The sequence below is a fragment of the Schistocerca piceifrons genome, chromosome 1 (genome assembly GCF_021461385.2).
Source record: "Schistocerca piceifrons isolate TAMUIC-IGC-003096 chromosome 1, iqSchPice1.1, whole genome shotgun sequence".
NCBI classification, from domain to species: Eukaryota; Metazoa; Arthropoda; class Insecta; order Orthoptera; family Acrididae; genus Schistocerca; species Schistocerca piceifrons.
The window spans coordinates 371,938,505-371,950,591 of NC_060138.1; positions in this window are offsets into that span (position 1 = coordinate 371,938,505).

Sequence of the window (12,087 nt, forward strand, 5' to 3'; positions counted from 1 at the left end):
GACGGCCTAACGGTGTGCGGGACCGTAGCCCAGCTTCATGGAGACGGTTGCGAATGGTCCTCGCCGATACCCCAGGAGCAACAGTGTCCCTAATTTGCTGGGAAGTGGCGGTGCGGTCCCCTACGGCACTGCGTAGGATCCTACGGTCTTGGCGTGCATCCGTGCGTCGCTGCGGTCCGGTCCCAGGTCGACGGGCACGTGCACCTTCCGCCGACCACTGGCGACAACATCGATGTACTGTGGAGACCTCACGCCCCACGTGTTGAGCAATTCGGCGGTACGTCCACCCGGCCTCCTGCATGCCCACTATACGCCCTCGCTCAAAGTCCGTCAACTGCACATACGGTTCACGTCCACGCTGTCGCGGCATGCTACCAGTGTTAAAGACTGCGATGGAGCTCCGTATGCCACGGCAAACTGGCTGACACTGACGGCGGCGGTGCACAAATGCTGCGCAGCTAGCGTCATTCGATGGCCAACACCGCGGTTCCTGGTGTGTCCGCTGTGCCGTGCGTGTGATCATTGCTTGTACAGCCCTCTCGCAGTGTCCGGAGCAAGTATGGTGGGTCTGACACACCGGTGTCAATGTGTTCTTTTTTCCATTTCCAGGAGTGTATTTGGTATGTCCTTGACCGAAAGGGTTAATCAGCATTGGAGTTATCCAGTTATGCCGTTGCGCGCAAATCCAAGTGACCCACCAGACACAATTAGTGTCAGTTCTCATACCGTAAATGAGAGCGCACGAGACTGCTCAGCGTTTGTCTGAAATTCGATCCTTTCTGCCGTTCCATATCAAATTTCTGGATCGCTCTCTTGTACGATTTTGGGAAAGCTAACCTCAAAAGTAATAACTGTTATTACATTTATCCCCTATGAGACAAATCGGTCATCGCCTTCATGGAAAAAGTTTGCTGTCACCTAAGAAATCATTATTGTACCCACGCTTGCGCTTCTTTGTCAGAAGTAAACCAATGGCCACGAATGTCTTTCTTCCGGTCTCCGGAAATAGGGAAATCGCGTAGGGAGAAATCTGGACTGTATGGAGGATGTGCTAGGGCTTCCCAGCGAAACTTCTGCAGCATACTCGAGGGAACCTTGTCATCATGTGGGCGTGCTCGCTTGTGCCAAGGTTGTTTACTTACTTTTTTCCCATCTGCCCCTTATGTATGCCCATTAAGCACACACATAGAAAAATATATTGCATCACCCCGGTTCGCAGAACTCCTGAAGACAGATGTTGACTGGGATATTGTATCACAGACACAGTCCTTTTGAGTGTTAAGAGATGTCACTAAATCTGCCCAAAGATGTAAACAACCATGCATGAGCAGCGCCTATTAGACGGAGTGGGTACGACAGCCTATCAGTTGCAGTCATTCCACAAGGAAGAAGGTACACAGCTCGTTTTGTCTGTAGTCCAACCATACCTAAACGGTCAATACCGCGGTTCAATCGCGTCAGCGTTGTTACTCTGTGTCAGGAAGGGCTCTCAACAAGGGAAATGTCCAGGTGTCTCTTAGTGAACCAAAGCGATGTTGTTCGAAATGGAGGAGATACAGAGTAACAGAACTGTCGATGACATCCCTCGCTCAGGCCGCCCAAGGGTTACTACTGCAGTGAATGACCGCTACCTACGGATTATGGCTCGGAGGATCCCTGACAAGCAACGTCACCATGTTGAATAATACTTTTCGTACAGCCACAGGTTGTCATGTTACGATTCAAACTGCATGATGCGCAGCTTCACTCCTGACGTCCATCCGAGGTTCATCTTAGCAACCGTTACACCATGCAGCGCGGTACAGATGGGCCCAACAACATGCCGAAGGGACCGCTCAGGACTGGCACCATATTCTCTGCACTGATGAGAGTCGCATATGCCTTCAACCAGACAATCCTCGGAGTGTGCTTGGAGGCAACCAGCTCTGGCTGAACGCCTTAGACACACTTTCCAGCGAGTGGAGCAAGGTAGAGGTTCCCTGCTGTTTTGGGGTGGCATTGTGTGGGGCCGACGTACGACGCTTGTGGCTATGGAAGGTGCCGTAACGGCTGTAGGATACGTGAATGCCATCCTTCGACCGATAGTGCAACCATATCGGCAGCATATTGGCGAGGCATTCGTCTTCGTGGACGACGATTCGCGCCCCATCGTGCACATGCTCTGAATGACTTCCTTCCAGATAACAACATCGCTCGACTAGGGTGGCCAGCATTTTCTACAAAAATCGAATATGCCTGGGATAGATTGAAAAGGGCTGTTTATGGACGACGTGACCCAACAACCACTCTACGCCGAATCGCCTTTGAGGAGTTGAACAATCTGGACCAGCAGTGCCTTGATGAACTTGTGGATAGTATGCAACGACGAATACAGGCATCCATCAGGGCAAGAGGACGTGCTACTGGGTACTAGAGGTACCAGTGTGTACAGCAATCTGGACCACCACCTCTGAAGGTCTCGTTGTATGGCGGTACAACAAGCAATGTGTGGTTTCCATGATCAGTAAAAAGGGTGGAAACGATGTTTATGTTGATCTCTATTCCGATTTTCTATGCAGGTTCCGCAACTCTCGGAACCAAGGTGATGCAAAACTTTCTTTGATGTGTGTATATGAGTGCGCTTTGCAGAACTATGTACAAATCACTTGCTACCATTATTAAACCACTCCGTTTCCCATTCGCGAATAGGACGAGGAAGAAATGGATCTTCTATATTTCCGTCTGCTAGACCTAATCTCTTTAAACTTGCTCTTGTACCTTAACACGTTTATGAACCGTGAACAGTGCTTGTACGATACGCTTTTAAAAGCAATGCTCGCTCTGTACCAAGCCCTTAGCCTTTCACGAGAAGGGAGTTCTCTTCATGTCTTGATGTCAAATAATCACAGCTTCTAACTGTGTCAGTTATGAATTAATTGATGTAGTACATCGACTGAGTCCAAGAGCATTAAGATATGCTAAATGAATGTACAAAGATGTACATTAATTGAGCATATCCCTACGATCGTGGAGTCAGTCGATGTGCTACATCAGTTCACTGATAACTGACAGTCAGAATCCCTTCTCATTTGATTCCAAGACATGAAGAGTTCGTTATCGCAAGTCATGGCTGCGTTTGTAGATATTGACTTTGGAATTCTTTACAATTTATTTGTCTGTTGTGCCAAGTGTGGGCTATGTGTTATTAATGTATCTACATTTCTTCATTCTGCAGCTTTTTTTTTTTAAAAAAAAAGGGCTTTAGATATTAATATGATTCTCTTTTTTCGCCTTGGCAGAATTGACATAACCAATTAACATTCCTTCTTAGTCGCTCTGTCCATTGTGACGAGACAACCATGTATAAGGCATATGGTCAGATACAAACAAGAAACATGTTTAGCTATCACGGAAGAGGAGAAAAACCATGCTTATAGAGTGAATACATTCAGAAGGAGAAACAAACTTGTTTCTCTGGTTTGGCCGATGCGAGGCGATCAGTCACTTCCCTGTTTTTACTTGGAAAATGGAGATTAGATTATAAATCTCTTTTCCGGCAAATACTCTGAACGTGGGACAACACGAACACGTTGAAAAATTCCTCGAATTGCTGTACTGATTACAGATATGGGTATTTTTTTAATGATATGGTTGTTAATACTGCTGTCATGCGTAGTTTATTACCTGATTACGTAGCTGAATTAGCTGGACTCTTGCCTTCTGTATTTTTCTTAGCTGAATTAGCTGGACTCTTGCCTTCTGTATTTTTCTTCCCTCCCCCCCCCCCCCCTCTCTGTGCAGACATCCTGCCTCATATTGCTCTTGCTACATAATTGGAATTGGCGAGTCGCCACATTTCCCTTTATAGCTCTTCACGTATTGACTTTCCGCTATGGGTAGAACCGACAGTGAGTGTAAATGAGGTCGGTAACAACTAGAACAAAAATACGTCTTTCTGTCAACAGAGTAAGGCATTCTGGTGAAGAGGACGTGGGCAGCTCATGTGCGTGCGTCTTCCTAATTCCCTTCAATTCCCTTGGCGACCAACAGATGGATATCGGCACAAACTTTAATGGATCCGGGAAGGGCCGGGCCTTTCCAGGAACTCCATTCTCATATTACTTGTTTTCTTCCCAGCGCCAGTGTCACGAATAGCCGTTTCGTGGAGAAGTGGGCAGTTACTGCTCACCGTGACGTCATCCCGCGGACTGCGTTCGTAAATTTCCCCCTGTCCTCCTCGCTTTCTCTGAAGCATAAATTCGTAGTCGAAACTAACTACTATTGAATCATTCTGAGCCAATGGGTGAGATTACATGAAAAATATTTGGAATAAACTCATGAAGGACACATTAAGGAAGTATGAAATAAACCATTCAATATTTTCAGAGCATTTAAAACACCATAACCATCATCCTACAAACATGGAACAAGAAATGAAAATAATGAGAATAAGCAACAATGACAAACATCTTATACAAATGCAAGAAAACTTCCGCATCCAGAATGCCATAGCAGAATACAACATGTGATAAATGAACAAACACACATCAGCACAGGCTCCCTACTACACTTAATAAAGGAAATGATAACATAAAACAAAAAACTCTTCCCCACACACACACACACACACACACACACACACACACAGCCCACAAAAACAATTATACCACACCAAAATACACACACACGCACACACATAAGCAGAGCCAGAAAAAAAAATATCACACCATAGCGCGCGCGCGTACACACACAGACACACACACACACACACACACACACACACACACACACACACACACACAAATTCTTACACGAACAGATCACAGATAATTCGATAATTACACTCGAAAGTTTGGCAATAACATTCGATCTTTGGCAAAAACATTTGACAACGGCAACAGAAACCAAAACACTGCATTGAAACAAGCGTTCAGTTCATAGTGCTGCGGAATGTGGGGAAAAACCGCAAATTGGCATTCATAAGAAGAAGAACACCACCAAAAATGCAACAGGAGCGTAATATGTAAGAAATTTCCCACGCAACCTGTAAGTACAGTTCAAAACATTACTACTTAATAGGAAATACCAACCATCAGAACTGTTTATAACCTATAGGCACAGTGACAAAAATGTAAATTAAATAGCTAGCATATGTACATATTCCAGGCCACTCATGATGCCTTGCAGAAAATAAAGGCGAAACGCGTATGGCACTAAAATTGTGTTTTATTCAGTTGCTGTCAGACGGTCCATAAGTAAAAATTATCAATACACAGTGAGATTAACGAGAAGTTATTGCTCACATTGATGCCTGACGAGTTGCAGTTCGCCAGTGAATCAGCCAGTTTAGTGTTTTCCATGCTCTACTATGACTGCCAAGAGTTGCCGAACATAAAACGAAATTAGAGAAAGATATTCCCAAACCACAACGGTTTTTCGACCTTGCATCCGGAAGCTGTCTCTAAAGTAGATGTACCTGACCCAGTTAACAGAGAAGGAAAATAACTACAGTGCGGTGAACGAATGAAATGCAAGAAAAGAGCTTACGGCACAGTTTCTGTCCCTGTAATATGTGGTGTAATTATACGCTGTTCGTCCATTTTGCGAGTTAGAATGGCAGAATTTTGGTAGTAAGTTTTTGAGTCATATGGTGATTCTTCTTATACTTTCAAAATCTATTCAGGTGTTACTGTAGCGAAACAGTTCTGAGGAAATAATTTTCTTATGTGCAACGAAAGAGAGTGAGGAGAGGTGGGATGGAGGGTGAGAGATACGAACATTTATCGCATTCAGAATCATTATTTCAAAGTACTATTTTGGATACTAAACATGCGGTTTGCAACTGTAAATATAGGTTGTAAGGAGTGTGCCAGAACTCTCCATTACTTTGAAAACAATATAGTCAACTCAACGCTATTCTTTGCATTGCGTAAGCACTCAGATAACGATAGTAACAATCTGATGGCGAAACTTGGGATTGCGATTTTAAGTATTGTTTTGAGACGAGGTCTGTCTGCTAGAGTCGAAGCAGTAGTGTCGGTCGAGAGCTCGGAGACAGAAGACGTGTCACGTTGCCCTCATGTCGGTGATGGCAGATCTTACCACGCTCAAGGTCTGATTTCATTTATATAGCCAGGAGAGATTTAGATGGCCTAACTATGCTTGAAGATGAAATTCGAGGTAAAATTCGCAAACATAGCGCAAAAGCAAATGCAGGGTTAGGCTCGTGATTGTTAGTCCGAGTTTGCAACAATCCTAAGGTTTGTTTGCCATTTAAAGAAGCCTCCTTATCCTCTAAATATTAATAATTATTCTCCACATCTAATTAATAATAATGCTGTGGTTATTAAATGGCAATGTAGCTTTGAAACTGAAATAGTTTTCAGGCATTACTGATACTTATGTAGTTGTCATTGTCTATTATTGGTCATTAGAATTTCTGAAGTTTTAAATAGATTTAATTTATGAAACCCCTTCTCACATTTAATGATTAACAGGACCCAAACAAACCGATTTTTATTAATTTCATTCTTAGTAACAATAAGCTTTAGCGGCTGCTACTGCATGCTGCTGCGCATTGTCGTAAACCACAACCAAAAAGGCGGTCATCTAAAGAGGTGAGTGTAAAACTTAGAGCCAAAACAGAGACACTGAAACACCACAACATGAAAAATGAAATGATTGTATGGCATTGTTGACCGGGATATCCCAGTCGGGTTCGGCTGCCAATTACAAGTCTAATTTCATTCGGCGCCATACAGGGCGACTTGCAGCCGGTGATGAGGATAACACAACAGCCAGTTCATGAGCTGAGAAATTCTCCAACCCAGCCGGAAAGCGAACCCGGGCCCAGTGCATGGGAGGCAAGCACGTTACAACTACCCAGCTAAGCAGGCGGGCTACCACAACGTGTCATGTACTCTAACCCAGTAAATTCCTTTGAATAAAAGAGATTTTGTATCACTTGTAAACTCTTGTTCAAAAACGCATTCAGATAGCTTACGTATTCATTGCTACAGGTTCATTTGTTCTGTAGTTTTTCATATTCAAATATGCAGTCAGATAGCTTATACTAATGTTAGTTTTAAGTTTTTCATGTAACAATCTGTTGAGGGCTTAAATGACATCGAAACTGACACTCATACAACACGCACACAATGTCATGAAGGTTACATTCTGTTCACTGATAGCTCAGGTTGCTTATCGAGTCCATTTTCCCGGACGAACAAAGGCAATATTGGCTGCAGCTGTTGTGGTTGTTGTGGTCTTCAGTCCTGAGACTGGTTTGATGCAGCTCTCCATGCTACTCTATCCTGTGCAAGCTTCTTCATTTCCCAGTACCTACTGCAACCTACATCCTTCTGAATCTGCTTAGTGTATTTATCTCTTGGTCTCCTTCTATGATTTTTACCCTCCACGCTGCCCTCCAATGCTAAATTTGTGATCCCTTAAGCCTCAGAACATGTCCTACCAACCGGTCCCTTCTTCTATCAAGTTGTGCCAAAAACTCCTCTTCTCCCCAATTCTATTCAATATCTCGCCATTTGTTATGTGATCTACCCATCATTCTTCAGCATTCTTCTTTAGCACCACATTTCGAAAGCTTCTATTCTCTTCTTGTCCAAACTATTTATCGTCCATGTTTCACTTCCATACATGGCTACACTCCATACAAATACTTTCAGAAATGACTCCCTGACAGATCTATGCTCGATGTTAACAAATTTCTCTTCTTCAGAAACGCTTTCCTTGCCATTGCCAATCTACATTTTATATCCTCTCTACTTCGACCATCATCAGTTATTTTGCTCCCCAAATAGCAAAATTCATTTACTACTTTAAGCGCTTCATTTCCTAATCTTATTCCCGCAGCATCACCCGACTTAATTCGACTACATTCCATTATCCTCGTTTTGCTTTTGTTCATGTTCATCTTATATCCTCCTTTCAAGACACTATCCAATCCGTTCAACTGCTCTTCCAAGTCCTTTGCTGTCTCTGACAGAATTAGAATGTCATCGGCGTACCTCAAAGTTTTTATTTCTTCTCCCTGGGTTTTAATACATACTCCAAATTTTTCTTTTGTTTCCTTTACTGCTTGCTCAATATACAGATTGAATAACATCGATGTTACGCGTATTAGTTGCATATACTTTACCCGGTGTATTAAAAATACGCATGAGTGAATACGCACCTAGTTTGCGTTCGTCAGAAAGTACTTAATCTTTAAATGTCTCCTGTTCTTGTAATGATAGTCCTGCGCAGAGCATAAACAAATTTAACTGTTCAGTGCAACAACAGATTAGTCAAAGGACCGTAATGTCTACGAGTGAACGTTTCACGCGAACTGCAAGCGCCCGCATACTGGGCAGCATTAATACATTAGCGGCGAAACACAGTACTGTATGACCGTTATATTTCCTCTTTCATTTCACACCGAGACGGCTTAACGAGGTAGGGTGTGAGCCCTGAGCCGTAATTAGGCGTGATGAATGCGCGACACTAAAATTCGGTGGATGTGCGACTGCGGCACGGGTTGCGCCGCCATTAAGCAAACACCTGAGAGCTATTCTTAGTAACGACCGTACGTGCCTGGCCAAAACGACGTGCTGAACGGCCGCTACTCTCTCCGCTTCCCTGCGCTCTGGCTAAGTGACTGAAGATCATAACGGTTCCACAGTATTCCGCCGTCTGAGTCGACATTACAGACAACATGAATCTGGTGAACACCCGTCGCCCTCAATAATTCTTGGAGATTATTCCTCATTCATAACAAGGAAACTCTTTATACTAATCAGATTAGTCAGATACTAGATTTTAGTAAAGTATTTGTTTGTGAAAGACAGAAGTGTATGTGATTGTTATAACAACAATAGACTTACGTTTACTACTCAAAACAAGGCAAGAAACCACTCGGTAGACGTGGGTACAGAGAACCTGGGACATCTCACACCAAAAATTCTTTGTGTGTGTGTGTGTGTGTGTGTGTGTGTGTGTGTGTGTGTGTGCGTCTGTATCCATTAGGTGTTCATTACTTCGAACTTCTCTCGAAAGAACAAAGTACAATGACACTGTCTAATTACAATTCTCAGCTCACAGACACGCTTGAAAAAAATCATCAGATCACTGAAAGTCATGTGAACCGTTGAAAATATTCTTATCATGACTGAAATTACATATACACTACTGGCCATTAAAATAGCTACATCAAGAAGAAATGCAGATGTAAACGGGTATTCATTAGACAAATATATTATACTAGAACTGACACGTTATTACATTTTCACGCAGTTTGGATGCATAGATCCTGAAAAATCAGTACCCAGAACAACCATCTCTGGCCGTAATAACGGACTTGATACGCCCGGGCATTGAGTCAAACAGAGCTTGGATGGCGTGTACAGGTACAGCTGCCCATGCAGCTTCAACACGATACCACAGGTTCATCAAGAGTAGTCACTGGCGTATTGTGACGAGCCAGCTGCTCGGCCACCTCACCAGATGTTTTCAATTGGTGAGATATCTGGAGGATGTGCTGGCCAGGGCAGCAGTCGAACATTTTCGGTATCCAGAAAGGCCCGTACAGCACCTGCAACATGCGGTCGTTCATTATCCTGCTGAAATGTAGAGTTTCGCAGGGCTCGAATGAAGGGTAGAGCCACGGGTCGTAACACATCTGAAATGTAACGTCCACTGTTCAAAGTGCCGTCAATGCGAGCAAGAGGTGATAGAGACGTGTAACCAATGGCACCCCATACCATCACGCCGGGTGATACGCCAGTATGGCGACGACGAATACGCGCTTCCAATGTGCGTTCACGGCGATGTCGCCAAACACGGATGCGACCATCATGATGCTGTAAACAGAACCTGGATTGATACGAAAAAATGATGTTTTGCCATTCGTGCACCCAGGTTCGTCGCTGAGTACACCATCGCAGGGGCTCCTGTCTGTGATGCAGCGTCAAGGGTAACCGTAGCCATGGTCTCCGTGCTGATAGTCCATGCTCCTGCAAACGTCGTCGAACTGTGCGTGCAGATGGTTGTTATCTTGCGAACGTCCCTATCTGTTGACTCAGGGAACGAGACGTGGCTGCACGATCCGTTGCAACCATGCGGATAAGATGCCTGCCATCTCGACTGCTAGTGATACGAGGCGTTCCGTATTACCCTCCTGAACCCAACGATTCCATATTCTGCTAACGGTCATTGGATCTCGACCAACGCGAGCAGCAATGTTGCAATACGATAAACCGCAATCGCGATAGGCTACAATCCGACCTTTATCAAAGTCGGAAACGTGATGGTACGCATTTCTCCTCCTTGCACGAGGCATCACAACAACCTTGTGTGAATGCTCTGAAAAGCTAATCATTTGCATATCACAGCATCTTCTTCCTGTCGGTTTAATTTCACGTCTGTAGCACGTCATCTTCGTGGTGTAGCAATTTTAATGGCCAATGGTGTAGATTCGTCGAATACGAGGTGCGTTCAATAAGTAATGTAACACATTTTTTTCTCGGCCAGTTTCGGTTGAAAAACGCGGAATTTGCCGGGAGACATCTTGGAGTATTCTCGCTTCCGTCCCTATAGTTTCATAGTTCCTTTATGTGGTAACGCAATATGTAGGTTTCAAAATGACATCTGTAACGAAGGTGCGTTCCAAGCCGGTACGTTCCTTCTTTTGGCTGAAAACAAGAGCATCGCAATTATTCATAGGCCCTACGGATACCTTGCAGTGTACGGAAGTACGGAAAGTCGCTGGGTGTGGCATCTATCATCATCGTAACAAGGTAGCGCTAACCTATCCGATCTCCCACTTGCTAGCCCGTCTCACACAGCTGTGCCCCCTACATGCGCCCTGTCATTCGAGTAACCGACGGATCACAATCGAACACGTCGTTGCACAACTAGACGTCTCTCCTTGTACTGGCCACTAAACTTCATTGGACTGTTCTTCCTCATCCACCCTATAGGCCGGGTCTCGCACCTACCGACTTCCGTCTGTTTGGCCGAATGAAGGGCGCAACTCCGTAGGAAGCAGTAGTACGTGGATGATAGGGAGGTTGCTGATGCCTCAAGACGTTGCCTCCGACGTTGACCAGTAGAGTTGTACCATGCTGGCATACAGGCCCTCCCATTAAGGTGGTGTAAGGACGTCGCATCGAACGGAGATTATGTTGAAAAACAGTGTTTTGTAGCCAAAAGAGGAGTAGTGGAATCCAGAGTAAAACCAACCCGTACTCAGAAAAACAGTGAGTTGCATTAGGTATTGAACGACCCTCGTACTTTCATGGGCTCAACATTTGTCGGACATGTGTCTTTTAGAATTTCGTACTCGAATACATAAAACAGATTACAATTCGACGAGTACATATTTGTGTAGACAGCAGCAGAAGAGATTGTTAATTTTTTTAATTAATTATTAAATGGTTCACTGGAAGTAGACTCTTTCTTAATTTTGAGAAAACACCCTACGAATATTCAATTCCTCATAAGAAGTAGTACCACTAGCAATTGATGTCGAAGTTGAACTGGAGTAAGTAAATATGGGAGAAAGTTCTAAATTTTTGGTTGTACGTATCGATGAAAAATTGAACTGCAAGAAGTATATTACTGAGCTTCCTAACAATTAAGTTCAACTACTTTTGTTCTTCGTATAACTGCTAGTCCCGGAAACAAACGAACAACCTCCTCAGATCATTTTGGATATTTCCAATTCGTAATATCTTACGGAATAATTTTCTGGGGTAACCCATTACTTGAAAAGCGAACAGTTAGAGTAAGATGTAATGTCCATCCGCGATTCTTATATAGGTACCTCTTCAAGAGCCTGACATGTTAACTGCAGCACTGCAATACATATGTTCATTAATGAAATTCGTTATAAATAATCCAATGCAATTTGAAAAGAATAGTGATGTCCAAACCTACAACAAAGAGGAAAAAATGACGTTCATCAGTGTGAAGTATTTGTTGGTGCAGGTAAATCAGTAAAAGAGTTGTTAATAATCTTAATTAAAGGACAGATTATTAAAGCTGTCAGTTACTCGGAAAGGAGAGCCGTATGCACCAACAAAATCTTTTAATCATGAGTCCAATAACATA